The 20,567-nt window shown below is 44.7% G+C and overlaps 1 protein-coding gene across 3 annotated transcripts in view; it reads right to left on the bottom strand.

Moving 5' to 3' along the window:
• Positions 1-20,567, bottom strand: part of STK39 (serine/threonine kinase 39) — a 283,196-nt gene that overhangs the window by 241,713 nt on the left and 20,916 nt on the right. The window contains exon 1 of one of the 3 annotated variants that reach the window (XM_037044546.1): positions 9,558-9,614. The exons of the other annotated variants lie outside the window; for them this stretch is intronic. The gene's annotated coding sequence lies outside the window, so the exon portion shown is untranslated. Of the gene's footprint in view, positions 1-9,557; positions 9,615-20,567 lie in introns of those variants that run through there. 3 annotated transcript variants of the gene reach the window in all.

The following is a 20,567-nucleotide window of genomic DNA, read 5'->3' as shown; positions in this document are numbered from 1 at the left end:
CCACACCTTCCAAGGCTTACACTGGACAAAGACGCCGAAGGACGTCCCACGTCTTAGGCAACTGGTATTCAGCCCCAGCGAATAATGCTTGGAATAATCAAGCTGTCAGCAGGGCCTTGGAAATGTTTGGCTCTAAGAGTATCTGGATGTCATATTATGTTTCACGATAGTATCTGACCTGCATTACAATTCCTCACATTCTCCGGCCGGAACCAAGATGACCAAACAGGGCCAACAAAAAAATGTGTATTTTCCATTCACCTTCCTTTTTCTCTTAAACTTCAAAGTAACGTCTCCATGCTTTTTTTCCATCTTTCAAAGACTACGCACCAAATTATTTAAGAAGTGGGAAAGGTTATGACTAACTAGACAAAAAAAATCCATAGAAATATTAAATGCAATTTCACTAGTCTTAGAAATCAGCACACTGTAAACCTACAAGAAACATGCACACCCAACTACCACTTCACCTCACTCTCAACTCTAAACCAAATGTATTCAAAAAAGAACACCTCTAACTGAAACTGGAATTAAAAACAATTCAGTTCAGCTCATTCTCTCTTTCTCATTTTCACTACCATTTAACCATTAAACGTTCATCTTTTATATGTGTACTACTTTATAAATAATTTTGTGTCCTCTGCTGGGTTTCATTATGACAAAGCCCACAGACATGTCCCCCTGCCCTGGGCTGAGGGACCCAATGACACCAGACAGAGCGGTCACACTCCCTCCGTCAGGCTCAGGCTCAGTTAACAAACATCTTACATGTGCGACTGGCAAACTGCAGCCAAGGACGACCTGACTCTTTGATGTGTATCCTCTTCATGGGAGATTCACACTCACAACTTCAAGCTCATTAAATCCAACAGACAGGCCTTTCAAGGGAGTTCTTAGAGGAAAAAAAATCTGATGAGGAGTTAAAACTCTTAAAGGCACACATCTCACATGGTTCACATTTTCTGGCTACGTTCCCCAGTTGACCTTTAATCCCTACCTCACACTTTCATTTATTAAATAAATGAGGGAAATTCCTTCCAAGATTTTCTTTTTAAATATTTTGAATTCAAGTCCCCCACTGCAGAGGCCAACCCCTGGCTGGCAGCAGGACTGGCCTGAAGGACAGGGTGGGCCAAACTCTTCCACAGCAGATCTCTCCGAGAACACTCACGCGCAGACCCAGAGGAGTGGCCCAGGAGAAGCACTTAAACACACTTCTGGGCGGCCTGCGCTGCTTAATCGGTCCTTCTGTCTCGAAATTACAAACCTGTGTTTCAGGTCTTAGCAAGCTCTGGTCATCACAGGTCCACTCACTGAGCCAGCCTCCCACCCCTCAAACCTCAACTGCAAACAGAAACTCTTTAAAATATGGATTCAGTCAATATTCTAGGTTGCCAGGCACAATACGATGAGAGCAAAGATGAACAAGACATAAATAATTTGCAAGTGGATGGAAGAGAGTCACTCCCAGCCCATTCCTAAAGGAATGCAAGCTGGAGCTTGGACCTATCCCTGCCTGAAGCCTTCCAAAACCCCCGCTGAGGATACACACCATCTCGGCCCAACCTCCCCCATCCCCACCCCAAATCACAATTCTATCTGCCAGTGAACGAGGAGATTTTCCCAGCCTGGGTTTAGGAGCTGGTTCCCAAAAAGCTTAGGACTCTAAGTCAGAGTAATGCTCAAGGAGACCATCCAATAAAAAGATATCTCTAGTTGTCATTAAAAACAAGAACAAAGAACTGTTTTGTCCTTCTTGAAATAGCTCTAAAACATTATTCTCTGTCAAAAGTCCCAGAAAAACAGAAAACAACTAGCCAGCAACAAGGTTTCCTGAGAAGGCGGAGGCTCCTCCTTCACCAACAGAAATCATGGGCACAGTGAATGAAAACGCCAAGTGTCTGCTTACTTGAGTATCACTAAGTGCTAGTGATTATCGGTACAGGCACAGTCCAATGCATTTACACTCCCAACAACCCCACCAAGTATTTCATCCCCATTTTAGGCCTCAGAAAACTGAGGCCTAAGATCATTTTTCATTCGGATGCAAGTCTCTCTGATGTGGACATGACTCCCTCTACTAAGACGAAGAAGTAACCAACCGTTTATCTAGACTCGTACTGTCTATCCCCGTGGTCAGTCCTAATGTGCCCGGCCCCCTGTCCCACCCCAAAATAACCATTTCCCTGGTGTGCAGCAGTGGCCAAATCACTAGGAAGCTGCCTCTGGACTGGGTCGCCACAATTTAAGAGACGTAATACATGGAAAGTCCAGAAAACTCCTCGAGGGACTGAAAAAATAGCCCCAGTCAGTGTGGCTCAGTTGATTGGGCGTTGTGCCACAAACCAAAAGACCACTGGTTCGATTCCCAGGCAAGGCACAAGCCTGGGCTGCGTGTCTGGTCCCCAGTCAGGGTGTGTACGGACAGCAGCCAATCGATGTTTCTGTCTCATATCGATGTTTCTCTTCCTTTCTCCCTCCCTCCTCCTCTCTCTAAAATCAAAAATAAATTTCAAAAAATAAGACAAAAAGGAAAGAGGCTCTAAGTGAATAAATTTTTAAAGTTAACCAAGATCAGCTTCGGAGAACATGATAATATGAATATGCAGAAGATGGTGACCACACATTTTCACCCCTACTTCAGGCCAACTGACTAAAGTATAAGGGATTCAGGTTAGGTGTGCAGACCAACTTCCTGATAGGGAACAGTGTAATACCGGCATGAGGCTACATAATATTATGGATGGAAAGATTTCCAAAAAATGCACCTTTATATCTTGGGCAAGATTTCTCAACCTTGACAGTAATGACTGGTTGGGCCAGATAATTCTTTCCTGTGGGGGCCTGACCTGTACTGTAGGGTACTTCACAGCATTCCTGGCAGGTCACATTCCCGTACCCCTCCGCAGGTGTAACAGTCAAAGGTGCCTCTGGACACTGACAAATGTCCCAGAGAGTAGAGCGAGAAGGGGTCAAAATCTCCCCCAGCTGAGAACCACAGCTCCGAGTTACAGGAGGGATCTGTCTGAAAGAGGGAAGGAGGAGGAGGTGCGGTGGGGGAGAAACCAGATGTCCAATCCAAGCATCAAGGCCCTGGCCAGCCCAGTCATTGAGACCAGAAACTGCCTGAGGGAAAAACTCGAGGCATGTGAGCAACCCAGAAACTGCAGGATCGGCCTGCAATGGCCAACAATAGGCTGCCCTCGGGAAAACCGCAAAAAAGAAGCGATGGAGACCAAAGAAGAGGAGAGGTCTCGCTTTGCCCAGGGGACCCAGTTAAGGAAAGCCAGGGCTCCACAGACCCCAGTTCCTTGAGGGGGGGTGGTTCTAGTCGAGGCTGAGTTTATGAGACAGAACATGTCAGAGCTGTCACCAATGTCAGAGTTAAGGCTTCTTATCATTTTAAATGACGCTGACATGACACGGAGATTGAACACCCCAGAACGTGAACCATGAGAAAGAAGAAGGGGGAGAAACACAGGGCCTACACTCTCTGGGGAGCCTCCAGGCCCTTGAAAGCACAAGAAGAGGTTATACAACTTGGAGATCTGATGTGTGTTCCTGAAACGCTTGTGAAAGGTACCACAGGCTCACGGAGAAGACCTACAGGGGTTAGGAGGGTTTAACGGGGACAGGCTCCTTGTCAGTCAGCACGTAAGTGCCTAAGTACACAAGGTGTTATGCTGGGAACTTTACACAAAGCAAGGTCCCAGCCACTGGCCTTCACCCCTTGAGGCAACTTTGAAGAAGTCATTGGAGAGATGCAAGCAAGACTGTTTTCTGTGCCTCTAAGGTCATCCTGTGCTGCCACCTCAACATTCCACCACCACCACCAAAATATGAAAGAACCTGTCACTCAAACAGAAAGGCCAGGTAAACTGGAGGAAAATTTGTCTGCAGCAGAGTGAAGGTACAGAGCAGAGCAACAGTGCCTCAACCTCCCACCCAGGGAAGCGTAGGAAAAAAGCGGTGGGGTGAGGGATGCGGGGCACAGGGCCCTGGGTCCACAGGGCAGTGGGACCAGCCGCCTCACCTGCAGGCTGGTGGAAACCTGGCTGAAGTGCTCTTCCTACCAAGTCAGTCCACTTCGCCACTTAGCAAGCATCAGGGTTTCTAACAGTGTTGAGAATGACTAGGCAGAAAAGTACTAGTCCCTCTAAAGATTTTCCTTGTCCCCATGATAGAGTGTGAATTAGCACAAAAGCAGAGGAGCCAGAAGGAAGGCATTCTTCCTGGTTTTTTATTTGCCTCCTCAGATGCTAAGGATGCACACTCCGCTCTAGGGTAAATTTTAAATCCCTGGATGTCCTTTCTCACTACACCCAACGAAACTCTCCTGGAAAGCTTTGCGGGCTTTCCCTTGTGTGTACTCAGAGGATGCAAATCCTCCTGAATACGGGCGTAAGCCAAACACAACTATGAAGGTAAACTAGCTTGGTTCAAAGCAATATGCCACACCAGAATTTACTTAGAAATGCAGGGAAAAGGCAATAAGAGAGACTGATGAGTGGACAGAGGGGGTGGGTAGAATATCGGTGATAGACGGTGAATTTCTTCCGACTTTGCTGCATGTTTAAAAATTATTTGTAAGGAAATGTTGAAATCAATTTTTAAATAACCCTGTCTTTATCTTCGAATAATATATAATGATAAGAAGAAAATTAATAATATGTTTAATAGAAGTAACAGGTTATAAAGTATTGCATACAACATAAGACCAATTTTGTGAACACAGAGTAAACACTAAAACTCTGCTTCTCCTTTGGAGGTGGGATTATGGGTGACTTTTTTCTTCTGTGTGCTTTCCTACATTTTCCCATTTTTCCTCAATGAACGTGCGCTGTTTTGCAATAAAAAATTACTTTATAACATTAAAGTTTAAGAAAACAAAATCTCCACAGCCAAATCTAAATTATTTACTGTTGAGAATTATATGGACTATAATGAGTTTTATTGCAGTGGTTTTTTAAAATATATAGGCTCAACTCCCTCAGCACATTTTTGAAGCAGCAGCTTAGCCGAAGACAATGCTATAAGCCCTACTCTTGACAATTAAGGCAAGAAAAACAAGTTAATATGTTTTAGCAGTCGGTTTCTGTTAAGCAGATTTTCAAGCCAAAGCCCTCAACTCATATAGTTCTACCACCCCCAATATATCCATATACCAACGATTCTTAGCCCAACCCCTGACAGCAATGTCCTCACGGAGGCCTCCCGTGGTCTCGCAAAGACCACTGTCAGGTCTACGCGTGTTTCTCTGTCCAGTACGCAGAGTATACTACCTACCTCTGGGTATGAGCAAAGAGATCCCCCTGATGACTCGTGTTGTAGCAGACATGAGATCAAGATGCCTGGTTCCCTGGGTGAACAAATCCTAAGACCTCTGACTGCAAAATGCGAGCGCTTGACTCAGCGTCCTAAGGTGTCTGTACACTCTCTAACATCTTATCATGTTATAGGTGCCCAACACTGCACTCACCTCTGGGAGAGAATAAAGGCACGAAACCACAAAGGTTTTCTCAAGGATATCCTGGAGGATCGATCCAGTGTTCCAAGAGGGTTGGTGATCAATCAGAGACAGGTATTGAGGGGAAAGAGGCCTCACCCACCATCTCCAAGCTTCCTGTGATGCCCTTTCAGAGGAAAGTAAACCGACTCCATTAACGCAAGTTGGGTCCAAAACACCAGCATAACTCCAGGTAAATCCTCCCACTTTATGACACTCCAACTTCAGGAGAGATTTATTTAGTAGCCCTCTTTTGCTTCATCAGATACAATCTCCCATATGCAGAACCAGTCAAAGCTGTGAGTCTCGCAAGCTACGGAACACAGAGAAGTGAAAGCTACTTTTTCAGCTGTATAAATGACAAGGTCGCATTAAGTTCTCCCTGAGTACTCATTAACTGCTACTCTATGACAGCGATAGTCTTTTACGTCATTTGCCTGATTTTCATGATTTCTTTTCATTTTCCTTCTTTTCTGTATGAAAGTTTCAATTACATAAAGAGTGAGAATCACATATACACTCTAACCAGGAAGTAACTCAGTATTATTTCAAGAGTGGTTATATGTCCCAATTTATGAGAATTCACCCAAATGGAAAGACAATTTTATAAAAATGAGGTCTGTCTGGAAAAAGTCCAACCATTGTTAATACAATGAGAATGGTTTGAGCAACCGTGACATGACCTGGCAGCCCAGGAGAGCGGACTGGAACGCACATGTGTGAACAATGACGACTTCACGGTACTAGCTGGTCAGTGAGGCAGCAGACCCCAGTTGAGTGAGCACGTGCACTGTGTGGCCGTCACATTCAAAATGACCGAGCGAGTAGGACAGCAAATCTGCAGCAACTTGGGCATGAAGTTTGAACATTCCTCTGTGGAAACTACTGGGATGATTCAGAAGGCTGCAGCTATGGGCAACTGGTGATTAGCAGCTTCATCACAACAACACGCCTGCTCATGCAATACATCTTGTGCAGAGTTTTTTTTGCAAAACATCAAATCACCCAGGTGACTCAGCTTCACTACAGCCCAGATTTCTACAGCCCGGAAGCAGAAATCAGTCTGTGACTTCTGGCTCTTCCCAAAACTAAAATCATCTTTGAAAGGGAAGAGATTTCAGACTGTTGATGAGCTTCAGGAAAATATGATGGGGAAGCTGACGGCAATAGGGAGAAATGTGTGAGGTCTTAAGGTGCCTCCTTTGAAGAAGACTGAGGCATCACTGTTCTATGTACACTGTTTCTTGTATCTTGTGTCTTCTGCAATAAATGTCATTTTTCATATCACATGGCTGGAGACTTCCTGGACAGGCCTCATATATTAGCACCCTCCCCCCTTATATCTGATTTTCACAAACATTAACCTTTAACTGAACACCTACTACTTGCCCACACACTGCGGCAGGCATAACAATGAGTGAAGGGTACATACCCATTGTCCTGTGGGATGTTAAGTCTCAGTGCAAAAAGGGTAACACAAAATGTCAACAACGATCTACAGTGCTTTGGCAGCTCAATGGAGTAAACCATATCCACTGTCTGTTGAAATAAAAGTGTTCATGAAAAAATTATTTATGTGGCTTGAACTATGGGAAATGACAATAATCCTAACCGTAGCTAACATTTAAATGTACCAGGTACTATGGTGTTTTGCATGCGTTCCTAACCACTAAGAATCCCACGAGGCAGCTATTTTATTTAGTCCCATATTACAGATAAAGACGTTGAAACTCGGACAGCGATTTGCCCCGGGTCAAATAGCTGGTCACAGGAATGGGACCCAACTCTGGGTCTGCCTGCTGCACAAGACCATGGAGGGAAGAGTAAGTGGGAAGAGTTGCTAAGAAGAACGAACAGGGGCGGCCAAGGCAAGATCAGAGACGAAGAACCAGAACAGCAAACATACACCCAGAGGAGTGCATCATCTCACCCAGGAGATTGCTTCTCTGTGGGTGTTGCGGGCAGAGTGGCAGAAGTAGTCAGGTTATGCATTCCCAGTCAGTCAGGTAACAAACACTCTTGGAAAAGAAGATCATAGAAAGACAGCATCCTCATAATGTTTAACATGCATGAAACTATATACAAACTCTCTCCTAATCCCATTGAGATTAATAATAATAACAATGATAATAATAAGCATTTTTACCAGATCACCACCTACGCTCAGGCTAAAACAACCTGTTGCCATCAAGACTTAAGTATCTGTTAACCTACAAGATCGCACTGCCCCGACACGATCAACCCACCACATGCGAGTGTTCTTTTGGAGGCAGACAACATCTACATAGAACTAACATCGACAACAGGACCAAGAGAACCTTTCGGACTTTCCAGAAAGCAGCAATAGTTATCCTCAACACGCTTCTAGAGCACCACGCTGCCTGGGATGAAGAAGGCTTCGTGCACAGGAAGCATCTTGGATTCCTCCACCCTCTCTTAAGTGTCCACTGTCCCTCATAAGTCCACCATTTCCTTTAAATGACTTCTCTCACATGTTCATCTCTACTTCCCACCTATTCTCTGATACCCCAACCCTCGGTGAGACACACATGGTAGACATTATCAGGGCTCACCGATTTCACGTCCTAAACACAAAAGCACTGCATTACCTTGCAAAAGACAGGGCCGTGTAAATGACTGGGCCAATGAAATGTGAGCAGTGACAAGTGACTCTTCATCAGGGAGGCAGACAACTGCCTCCCCACCCCACCTCCCACAGCCGCGGCAATTAGACAACCAAGACACAGAAAGAAAGCAGCCTGGATCACAGAGTTGCCACGGGAAGGACAGCTGACCTGGAGCATCTCCCAGACTCACAGAGGACTCAGGACAAGAAATACACTATTGTTGTGGTCGGTTCCTGTGATCTGAGGGCTCGCTGTTACCACACCAAAGCCCGGCCTCACCAAACACACCACAGGCCTGGTGGACATCCCAAGGTTACCGAAAATCCATCTACAATCAAGCTCTCCACCTACTGCCACCTAAATCTAGAAGCCGATGTACCTCTCTCCTGGCTAACCCCGAGAATCATAGGTGTGGCCCCCTCCTTTGCATCCCCAGGCAGAGGTAGAGAAATTGCACAAAGCAGTTTGATACATTTTTATTGATGGTGGTTTTGTCTTAAGAGAAAAAAGCCAAATGAATCTTAATCACCAGAAAAACATTTAATTGGGAGGGAAAAGGCTCAATCATGAAGCTGAATGTCTACTTAGATACATCACTTTGAGACTTCCGTGAGATTGTAATGTCCCTGAAACAATCTCAGTTCCCACCTAGGCTGCAAGGGCGTGCCAACTCTGAAGGCATCCGAACAGATATAATACGCATGTACTTACATTTTTTTAAGGGTCATACTGCCACTACTCAGAACATCCTGGAAACTGACACTCCTTACAAATATCACCTGCAATTGTAAAAATTGAAAGCCAAAAGCCACAGAACTGCAATGCAAATATCAAAGGTCTACTTCAAAAGTCATTTACCACCATTTCTCCCACTCCTTCCTGTAGGTTCAGAGAATAGCTATGAAAGAAAATATGTACATGTGGTTTCACAAAAAAACTCCAGCTTACAAGTGCTGCGCATTTCATCACCAGTTCTCAGATCTTACAAACTACACAGAAACAGCAAGCCCCACGCTCCCATTTGTTTGTCTACCAGTTAAGCAAACTGTTACATGTTGAATAAAGGATCTAAAATCTGCACTCGGTAAAATATTTAATCCTTTTGTTTGCTTTTCATCTCATCTACACAAAATGATATATAATTTAATTATGACTCCACTTGTCTTTCTCTGAAATAAAGCTCACCAACATTTCAATCATGAACAACCATTACAGTTGAAAAAGGGTAATGAATTAGCCCATTTTCTCTATGTTCCTCCAAAAACACACGGAACAAACTGAAACTTCAGCTCCTCTCAAACCAACTTAAAAATCTTGCACCTTTGATATTCTAGGGCAAAAGATTACGAGGTAGCTATAAATCTAGACAATATGAAGGCTTCAACTTTGATTCACACCCGAAAGGAAAACCACGACAAACCCACCTATTTCATCTCAAGAGTGTCTCCCCACGTGGCAGGGTTGCCCAACCTCCCTGCTCAAGGACAAGTGCGGCACTGCCTTCAGATCCACTGTCCTTCATTCCGACCATGTGAGTCAAGAGGAAGTAGTACTAATTGTTTATTGGCCAGCACACATCCATGAGGTACTTATCGCATGTGTGCGACTGTTTATAGGGGTCATTTCTGTTCTCCAGTTTACAGAGTTCACCAACCCTGGGAACAACAAATAAGCCGGGAGGTTCGGCCTTTTCAACCACGCTTTGCACCTTTAACCTCTAAACCATTGGAACTGGTTTAGAGGTTAAACCATAGGAACTGGTTTCCTACTTAGTGGTAGGAAACGCTTCTGTCTTAGAGCTATGACTTTATATCTGTGTCCACCTTCCAAATATTTTTTAATGTTTTTACTTAGTTGTAAGCAGAAGCGAACACGTGTGTACTTCATAAAGTATCATCAACATCCTGTCTCCTGCCTCCGAGGAGCTCATCTGTCTGATCACCTGCATCGTCACTGGGCTAGAGCAGCAAGCACCCTCTCTGTGCAGCTGTGTGCAAACACCTCCTCCTCCCGCACAACACTTTTGTGAGAACATTCCTGCTCTCAGTTCCGAAAGTGAAATTCAGACACAAATACTCACGGGGTGCGGTGAAGGGGATGGGACCAGAGACTAAGGGAGATCCTCGTAGAACACGGCCCTGCTCTATCCCTGTTATTTAAAGTGAGCCCTGTTGATACTCATTTTGGGCTCCAGATAAAGAATACAGCATTGCAGTTGAAACTAAAATCTGAGAGGAGGCCTGGCAGGTGTGGCTCCGTTGGTTGGAGTGTCGTCCTGTAATCAGAAAGGGTGCAGGTTTGATTCCCGGTCAGGGCACAAGCCGAGGTTGCAGGTCCAGTCCCCAGTCAGAGGTGTACAAGAGGCAACCGATCAATGTTTCTCTCTCACATCGATGTTTCTCCCTCCCTCCCCTTCTCTCAAAAATCAATGAGCATGTCCTTGGGTGAGGATTAAAAAAAAATTCCAAGAGGAATCTGAATGGCACCTTTAAAAACTATCACGTCAGTCAAACAGATCTCCCACTTTAGAAGAGGTGAAAAGAAAGAAGCTTGAATCCTGACCTGAAGACCACACACTTTGACTTTTATAGAGAAGCGCTTGGAAAAGATTACCTTAATCTTTGGCAAAGATCATCTTAATACCTTGTGCTTAGTAAACAGACCAAACTAATATGTTCATTCAGGTAAGTGTTTGCACAGGGCAGTTACTGAAACTTACTGTTCTTGAGAATGTTTCCTTCTCATCTCACCTGCAGGAAAACTGCAGCCAGTGCAGCCCCCACCTCAGTTTGAAATCAGTAAGGCCTCCAGAAAGAAGTCTTTTCTCCGGCCCACCTTGCCACGTCAACCTTGGCCCGTTCTCCTGACCCTGGGCCTTTGGGTATGTCCCTCTGAGCCACCTGACATGTGGGTGACCTGAACCAAACATCCAAAGAGGGCTTACAGGTATGACTAAGATAACTGGTCAGAGCATGCTGACCAGTTATCTTAAAAGCACCAAGCTGCAAAGAGAGCTCGCCCATGTGCGGTGACTAATGTTAACCCACACATTCACAATTCCAAATGTGTTCACAGACTAAAACTGTAAACTTTAGATAAAGCTCATCTTTCCAAACTTTTTTTAACAGTAAATTAAAATGACAAGCTACACACAAAGACATTCCCCTTAGAACATATCAAATCAGGACCAAGAAGGTTCAAGTGCCCTCTGACCCTCGCCTCCCTCCTGGTGCCCCCCTGTACGTGTCCCAGTGTGGCCAGTCCTTTTTCTAGGCATTTATACACCTGTCTCCGAAACCACACAAAACATGTGACAGTGGAGACTCCAGCACAGCCACTCTGGGGAAGAATCTGGCTCCCTGAATACTTAGTCAAAAGCACATACCATTGTAAATACAGGGAACGGCACTTATTCTTGTGTTATTATTTATTACTTGTTGCACTATTTATTTGCTTCACAACTGCAAACCTACTTTTGCCTACCCTGTCTATATTCCCGTGATCCACACTTATCCTGATCCCAGACACAGGTCCAGCGACTCCTCCCACTCACTGGACGAAAAGATAAGGCGATCCGTGGTGGGAGGTAAACACAGTCAGGTAAATTGATAAATCATAAGAACCTAGAGCTGAATTATAAAAGCAAGAAGCAGTAAGAGATAAGGCATAAAACCATGCACATATATTTCATACATACAGAAGTCCCCTCATCTGCTGTAATAAACACACATACATTACGTTTTCCTGTGAAATGGTGTAAATTACTGAAAATAGTTCCTATCACATTTTAAGCACTGAGTAAATATTCACTATTGTTAATTAAATTAAAAGATGTGCACAATATATTGTGAGCCTTCTATTACAAAACTTCATTTACAGTACCATCCTTTCCCTAAAGGGCTTTCCTTTGCCCTATTTTGGAAATATGGGAAGCTATGCTAAAGATTCCCTCGAAGGGGAATCATGTGTGTTTTAGCTTATTCTCCTTGCTTGGCCATATTTCTATAGTGAACAAATACCACTGTAGCTCTTTCTTTGGTCCTCAGTGTTCCTTTCATAATTCCTAATGTAAAAATATGTAGTTTAATAAAAATAAAAACTATACAATTCACGACCGAGAATTAGTCAGGTCAATTAAACATCCCCAAAACCCATCAGTGGGGAGACAGTTCAGTTATGGTGCATGCACTTGGCAGAATATTCGGTAGCCTCTTTTTGTCAGCATGGGAACGCCCATCTGCCGTGTGAGGAAAGCAAGCTCCGGAAGTGCACATGCCCGAGACCTGGGAGGGCTGCGGACAACGGTGGTCAGCAGCATGGTCTGCGGGGCCAGCCGCCCACACTCACACCCTGTCTGCCGCTCAGAGCACTCTGGGTGGCAGGAGATCCCCAAACCTCAGTCCTCATCCCTAAAGCGGGGTGCAGACAGTGCCCCCTCATGGGGCTGCCACAAATAAACGTGGAAGATGCAAGGCAAAAGAAAACCTATGCATGAGGTCCACTAAAAAAGGTGTGCCTTTTATTTATGTCGATTTTTAAAACTTGATTTTAAAATACGCATACATGCACAAAAGGTCACATATTGTATGATTCCATTTCTATGAAATATGTGGAATAGGTAAATTCTTAGAAACAGAAAGCAGACTGGCGGTTGCCAGAGGCTGGAGAAAGGGGAGACTAGAGAGTAATTGCTGAGTGAGTCCCGAGTGTTGTTGTCACAGAGCGATGGGAGCTCTGCAGCCAGACAGACCTGGTGGCCGCGTCGTAACACTGTGAATGGGCTCAGTGCAACTGATTTTGGTCTGCTTAAATAGGGTTAACTTTATGCTCTGAGAATGTCACCTCAAGGAAAGAAAAATACATGCATGCAAAACAACAAAATGTTTTACAAGAATAAATACAAATTAAAAGGGTAAGCATAAACATTCACAAAGGCTGAAAGGGGAAAACGATGAGCAAGGGGAATGTGCGTAACTGAAAGCCCAAAGGTCATGTGATGCGGCATAATTCTAAGAGCCCTGCCCAGCCAACTGATGACGGTGTGCAACACAGAACAGGTAGACCCTCTACACCTGGGAGCCAAACACCGCTGGGGGTTGCTGCCTTTTCTTTTTAAAGAAACGATATTCACCTCTATTCTTTGCCATCTGCTATTTCTACCCACTGAAGCATGAGGTCTGTCCAGAAGGTATCCAGCCTAGTAATATGAAAAATAAAGTCATTTATTGAAGAAGATACAAGAAATATTGCACATAGGACAATAACACCTCAGTCCCCTTCAAAGTAGGCACATTGGGACCTCACACAGTTCTCCCAATCGCCATCAGCTGCCACCCCCCTGCCCAGCCTTATTTTCCTGAATCTCACTGACAGTCTGAAATCTCTTCCTTTTCAAAGGTGATTTTAGTTTTGGGAGAAGCCAGAAGTCACAGGGCACCAAATGTGAGTTGTAAGGGGGCTGAGTCTCCTGGGTGATTTGATGTTTTGCCAAAAAACTCTGCACAAGACGTGATGCATGAGCAGGCATGTTGTCGTGATGAAGCTGCCCATCACCAGCTGCCCACAGCTGCAACTTCTGAATCATCTGAATAGTTTCCACAGAAGAATGTTCAATGAAAAATGTGATGCACAGTGACTGCTCTACTTGCTCAGTCACTTTGAATGTGACAGCCACACAGTCTACATGCTCACTCAAAGGTGCAACGGCCCCCACTGACTAGTACAGTGAAGTCATCATTGTTCACACATGTGCATTGCAGTCCACTCTCCTTGGCTGCCAGGTTACATCAATGCCACACACACCGTTCTGGATATATTAACAATCATTGGACTTTTTCTGGACAGACCTCATATATCTTGGAACTCACTTCTTGTCAGTATGTACCATATCTTTATAATTTTGAAGTTCTAGGTCACCACCATGATCCACACATTTTCAACTTCCTTTACGTGATCATACATAATATGCCAATTAAGGAAAGTTTCATAATGAAATATCAAATACGTACGGTACGCAACTACCTATACTGAAATCAAACCTCATTCTGAAATAAGTTTAGTTCTTAGAGCTATTTTATATGCGTCCTTCATAGCCAAACCCCTCCCTCAACCACTACTGTTTCCAACAAACAGCTAAAAGAGTCTAATGAAGCCCCCTCCAACTCCATACCCTCCAAACTGAAGTTGGTTTAATTTGATTTTACAGGGGGGGAAGGGGGAGAAGGTTAGCTGCACAGGAGATCATTGTATGCTTCTCTGCTCCAAGCCATCCCTCCCCGAAGCCCAGTGACCGCCTGGCGTGGCTGCCTGGTATTAAGTTTAAAGGCCTGGAATTAGTTCAGAGGATACGTACAGTGTCAGTGCTAAGTCCATGAAGTTCGCCTGGGAGCTTCTGGCTCCTCCAACGGCCATGCCACAAACTCTCTTTCTGCATCTACTTTCCAAACCCCAAACCCCAAACACCAATGTGTCACCTGTTCAATTACAGTGCATCTAATAGAGTTCTCTGGGATTTTATTTTCACCAAAATAAACTAAAAGGCTGCCCTTTTAAATAATTAGTCACGAATGTCAGTTGCCTCAAGGTGACACAGGAGAGACAAACTTGACATTTGTGAAAAAAAAACAGCAGCTGGAAAGAATCACTCCGGGAAAACAGACACAGAGGGAAACAGTCCCTTCTGGGCTTAGGAAAGACAAGCATTTCAGAAATCTAAAATAAGCCCTTTATCAGAGCTAGGGTAAAGGTCATCCCCGTGGAACTTGGGTGGAGGACAGAGCCACCTCTCAGATGCACTGCTCCCTGCTTTCACAGGACCTGCCAGAGAAGAGGGTCTGTTCCTGTGCCAAGGGCAATCTGGCATCTCTGAGGGCTGGACAGTTATGCAATACAATTATTTTTTTTTTGCATAGCATCCCTCCCACAGGGCATTCCAATAGTCTTAACAAAGGGAGTCATTCAGAGACTTGATAAAAGCAAAGTAAGGAGAAACTTTGTAACAAGGAGCAAAGAAGGGAAATAAACAGTGAAGATATGGAAAGGGCTCCCAGGCACTTCTCTCCTAGGTTTTCACCTCCCCGCCCAATCCCCACCCCATACACAGGGCACGGGCAGCCAGGAGCCAGGGGACCAGAGAACGGCGCGAGGGAGAAGTGGCTAAAATCAGAGGACGGCAGAGGGAAGGCTTCCCGCCTCCCAGAGAAGGTACATCCTCGCTGCTGGCGAAGAGTAAAAGGATCTTCTGTCAAACCCGGGACTGGATTAGATTTGTTTTTTTTTATTTTCTTGAGGCCAGCTAGTTATGCTACTTGTTAAATAATAAACACAAGTCACAAAAATATTTTCCTAATTTATGACTTACCAGTCTAATTGATTTTGACAGCACAGAAGTGTGCCTGCACACAGACCCAAGTAGTGTTTGCTTGTTTAAAACTTTCCCTGGAATTCCCGCAAGGAAGTCCTGGGTCAGGGAGGTCCAGAAGGGGGCCGATGTCATTTTGGGGGGGAAGTCAGTCATCTAATAAAGTGGCGAATCCCCATTGTTTAGCCTGGACAAACCTTACAGAAATTCAAGCCTTTCGGCAAAGAAATGTCATTATCAGCCACCTTCAAAAGAAGACATTTCTCCACGTGCTTTCGACCTTCTCCAGGCAAAGCTGCTTTCACCAGGGCACCCCTCACCCAGAGGTGACAAAGGACGGGGCGACTCAGACCTCCCAAGGTCTCCACCAGGTCTGTGTCAGGCGCTCCCCGGCCTGGTGACTCCCTGCGCACCGCCCTTCTCAGCCCAGGGAAGTTTCCCACCCCCGACAGTGTCTGGGGACAATGTTCTTTAAAAAGCCAGCCCTGGTGCCACAGCAGATGTGCTGTGTCGCAGGAAGGAGATCTCTCTTAGGCCTGCTAGGACTACATTGCCACAGGACATTTCGTTCTAAATCTGAACAAACTACCAAGATCCAAATAAGTGAATACGGGTTTCACTGCAGCTCTACCAGTATCTTCAAAAGCATCCCACCCTCCCAAGTTACCCAAGGAGAACATTAAAGGTGCTTACAGAGTCAAGGTGTTGCAACTCCTTAAGTCGCACAGGGAATGCACTCCATTGTAGGTCTACCTGGTTCAACTTCCTACTGACCTTCATTAGCAGAGGAGATTCATATAAAGGAAATATAGATATATAGATCTCAAAGCCAGCCCTGGAAACCTGTGTGTTCCTTACTAAAAAAAAAAAAAAAAAAAAAAAAGCATAACTAGTTATTTCAAGGTCAAATTCATGTTAGCATCATGATTCAGACAAAAACAGCTTACTAGCAGCACATAAATCCCCCAAGTTGGAAAACACTAGGATATATAAGGATCACACAAACATCTTGCAATACAGCGTCATCATGAAGGAGGCGATAAACGGGAATTACGGGGATGACTCCTGCTGATGGGAATCCTGAGGCACAAAGGATTCGGACCAGGCCCGTGCTCTGCCCAACAGAGCTTTCTCTTCTGAATCGGAATCGTGGGCACCACTGCAGCCCCTCCCTGAGGCCCACAGGGTGGCAGAGGTTTTTGTTTCATTTCTGCAGAGGGTTCAGTAGCCTGCCCCGGGTGTCCAAAGTAGGCAGGTAACTTGTCCAGAGCCACAAAAGCTGATAAAATTAGCAAAAGAATGTCTTGGGAAAACTCTCTTTCGCAATGCCTACATGTATCATCTCTTCTAGGAAGCAGACTGGACAAAGTCCTACCACAAAAAACAGTGTCCTTGGAGGCTCAGATGCACCAGGCCTCTGCTCTCCCAGTCCCCACGGCAAATGCTCTGCCACAGCGGGTTCATGAAAGCAAGGGCCAAGCCACCTCCAGAACAGGACCATCCTGAGAGAAACTCCTGAGCGTTGCAGTGGAAAGGCTGAGACAAAATCAATAAGGTACCAGGTTTCTCGAAAGGCAATTCCAAGCACAGACAGCAAAGGCAAGAGCAAAAAACAGACTTTCTGGGAGAAAAATAACAGTAAAATAAATAAAAGCAGATCCCAAAAGGTCTACCAGGGAGCCCTGACCGATGTTGCTCATGTCATTGGATGTCCTCTCGCAAACCAAAGAGTTGCTAGTTCGATTCCCAGTCAGGGCAGGTGCCTGAGTTATGGGTTCAGTCCCCAGTTGGGGAGCGTATGAGAGGCAACCAATCAATGTCCCTCTCTCACATCCATGTTTCTCTCCCTCTCTTTCTCCTTCCTTTCCACTCTCTCTAAAAGTAAATCGATCAAATCTTTAAAAATTTCCTTAAATAAAAAGGTCTGCAAGGGAGATGAGAAAGCCGTGGACACAGAGCCCAGACAAACTGGAACAGTCAGCAGACTGATGTTCACACAGCCTCGTTAAATGACCAGCTCCCTCCGAGTGGGAAGACCCACCTTGAACATTACTCAGGGTCTAAGACCCAGGGCAGACACGCTCCCCATTCTCAAGGAACTTAAAGGCTACCGGAGCAAATAAGCTTTATGCCTAAAAAAGCCACATCATCCAACTACAGATGGTTTCTCTAAGAACTGTATGAATCAAGAGTTTGGGAGAGGCCTCTGGGTTGAACCTTGCAAGATTCATATAACATGTATTGGAAGATCAAAACAAAACAAAAAACAAGAGATGCTAGCACTCTGGAAAGTGGCCAAAGGATCAACAAAGGCACAAAAAGGTTGGACTAGTCATTCATTTTCAGGAAGCAACAAACAGTCCTGAGGAGGAGGAATAAGGAAAGGTCGCTTTAGAAAGCCAACTGGAAACAAATCATGGAAGAGTTACATAGTACATAAGAAAAAAAGATGACTCCTCAAGCAGAAGACGAGCAGAGGCTGGAGTGGGAGGAGCAGAGAGACATCAGGGCAACCAGCGTCACCTGCAAAGCGCACGGATGGCCCCGTCTTCCAAATAAAACCCAGCGGAGCAGCACGAAGTGTGGGGTGACTGCTGCTCTTCTCTGTTCCTTGTCCACTACGTGCTCTTTGTTCAGCAGAGAAGAGATACCCAGTTGGACTAACAGACGAGCAACGACCCCAGGCACCCAGGAGGATAACACCAGTCACTGTGGAGCCCCGCTGCCTGAGCCAAGCAAAATCTCCATCTTCTTACTGGTCTCATGTGGTACCCCAGGCACCACGGCAGCCCAAATGTGTCTCTTTATGTCCAGTAAGTGAAAAAACAAAAAAAGAAAAATTTAAGATATTATAAGTGTGTTCAGACATTTTCCATATATGCTTAACTCTCAATATGTTGGTCAGCTTCTGCCTTGCAGAGCACAGGTAAATCCTAAGGGGAATTCCTTGCACCCTGTGCCGAGGGCACATAGCCCATCCCCACCCATCCTCTTCCTCAAGGAGAGAGAAGGCTTTTCTTCTCCAGTTTCTTTTGCTTCCCTCCTATCAGATCACAGAGGGCTGTTTGCAGGCCTCCTCTCTCCTCCAGGATGCAAACCCAACGCCACTCACATGCCTTCTGCTAAAGAAAACTTCTAACTCATCTCTGATCTTCTCTCCAAGTGATGTGTAGCAAGCTGGCAGTCCCCTCTCAATGCAAAAAATAATAAAATAAAACAAAAAATGTCTTGCCTTCGATTTTGATGTCTCTTGGCAGACATCTGGGTTTCTCAGTCACTTTCCTAGCATCCCAGTGTTGTCTAATGGATTCAGGATTAGGAACAGAAGAAGCCACTTCTTAGAACCAACCTTTGAAAAGAGGAGGCTGTGTCCAAAACTTCAGACAACACCCTAGCCCTTGTGGATGGAAGACAAGTTAAGTTTCTTAAACTTGTTTTTCCTGCTGTCAATGAGTTTTTATAGATACTTGTATATTGCTAACTTTGATTCACAAGCTACTTTAACTGTATCACGTAAGCATTCATTTGCTTATATTACTGTGGAATGCACGCCACACAGATTGCTACACTATGGGGCACTCTCGCAGAAAAGAGGTGAAGAGTCACCACTTCCTCGTGTAGTTGCATAGTCATGATCATCGACAGATTTCAATGTGAGAAGAAGTAATGGAATGAAACTCAGTGCCTCAACTAGGAACAACAATAAAGACCAAACAAAGCATTTTGACAGGGATGCAGGGACGTTGCTGTTTAGCCGGTGAGAGGAAAGAGAGAGAACCACTCCAGGCTCCACTGCAGCCATGGCAAAGGGATGCACTTTGAAGAGACCCCAGCCACTTTTTTTAATCCTCGGGCTTTGGTTTCCTCACGGGCTCCCCATGAGAATTAAATGAGATGTGCCCATAAAATACTGGGCAGAGGAGCTATGAACGCAGCGCTGATGCAGTCAGTATAAGAGGTGACTGGCCACACAGACTGAGGGCCTTTCTCTCGGAGACAATGTGCACAGGCCGTGTCGAGAGACAGCGAGATGGAAGGCAAGACATTTTGAATGGATTGAGAAAAATGGTCCATAAAATGAAAGCCAATATTGCTAAAAAAAAGTTCTGGTTCTAAACTGTTCTCCATTAAATGCTTTCATTTCTTCTTAATTTAAAAAGAAAAACTTTTATTTCTATTGTCAAAGATAACAGAACTGTGTAAGTGTGCAATTGAGATAAAAGATTAAGCTGAGACACGCTGACTCACTGCCAATCAAAGCACCTCAGAAGAAGTCAAGGCTGCACTGAAGGGGTTACATTTTAAAGTGGGCCACCTAAAAATCTCCGACTTCCAATGCCGAGCTAAAAGACGGAGTCAGAAACAACCTTTCCTTTTGTTGCCCGAGTCCATGTCTTTTGTACTGAAATGATTTGTTAACGTGGTTAAATCACAGCGAACTGTCCGTTTCAACACGGGGAGACATGTGAACAGGGTAACAGGAGGTGAAAATTCCACCACAACCAGGGTACCTTTGTTCAAAGGCACAACTTGATTAAATTCACATCCTGTGGTCATTTGTCGAGTTCTCAGAACAATGGTAATTTTAGTTGCTGGGAAAACAAAAAACCATTGTTCCTTTTCATTATTTCTCTTCCTTGTTGAAAGTTTAAACACTGCTTGTCTCGGAGTCCACAGCTTACACAGAAGATAAAAGCATTATGTTAATATACGCACATCAAAAAGTCAGATACACAAGCACAGAGGGGCAAAAGTAGGTTTACAGTTGTTTGTATGGAAAACAACACAACAAATACTAATACAAGAATAAACCCTGTGTTTCACGTACTCACAACTGTAGATCTATTTTTGCCCCACCCTGTATATTCGACTCCTATTAGCATTCAACCCGTGTTTGCACAGACAGCGCTAAGCTACAGAAACTGTTTTTATGGAGAGAATTACCAAAATGGATCAAAACATTAATCCTGTCTATTTCTGTCTATAACTGTCCTTGGAACAAACTTTACAACACAGCATATGGCAAGAATTTCACACACTGGATTTAAAATTCCTTCCTTTGGGATCCTGGCAA

This window comes from Sturnira hondurensis, unplaced genomic scaffold (genome assembly GCF_014824575.4).
Source record: "Sturnira hondurensis isolate 20B ecotype Veracruz unplaced genomic scaffold, ASM1482457v3 Scaffold0004136, whole genome shotgun sequence".
NCBI classification, from domain to species: Eukaryota; Metazoa; Chordata; class Mammalia; order Chiroptera; family Phyllostomidae; genus Sturnira; species Sturnira hondurensis.
The sequence above is the reverse complement of the archived record's forward strand: the minus strand, read 5'-3'. Positions and strand labels throughout refer to the sequence as shown.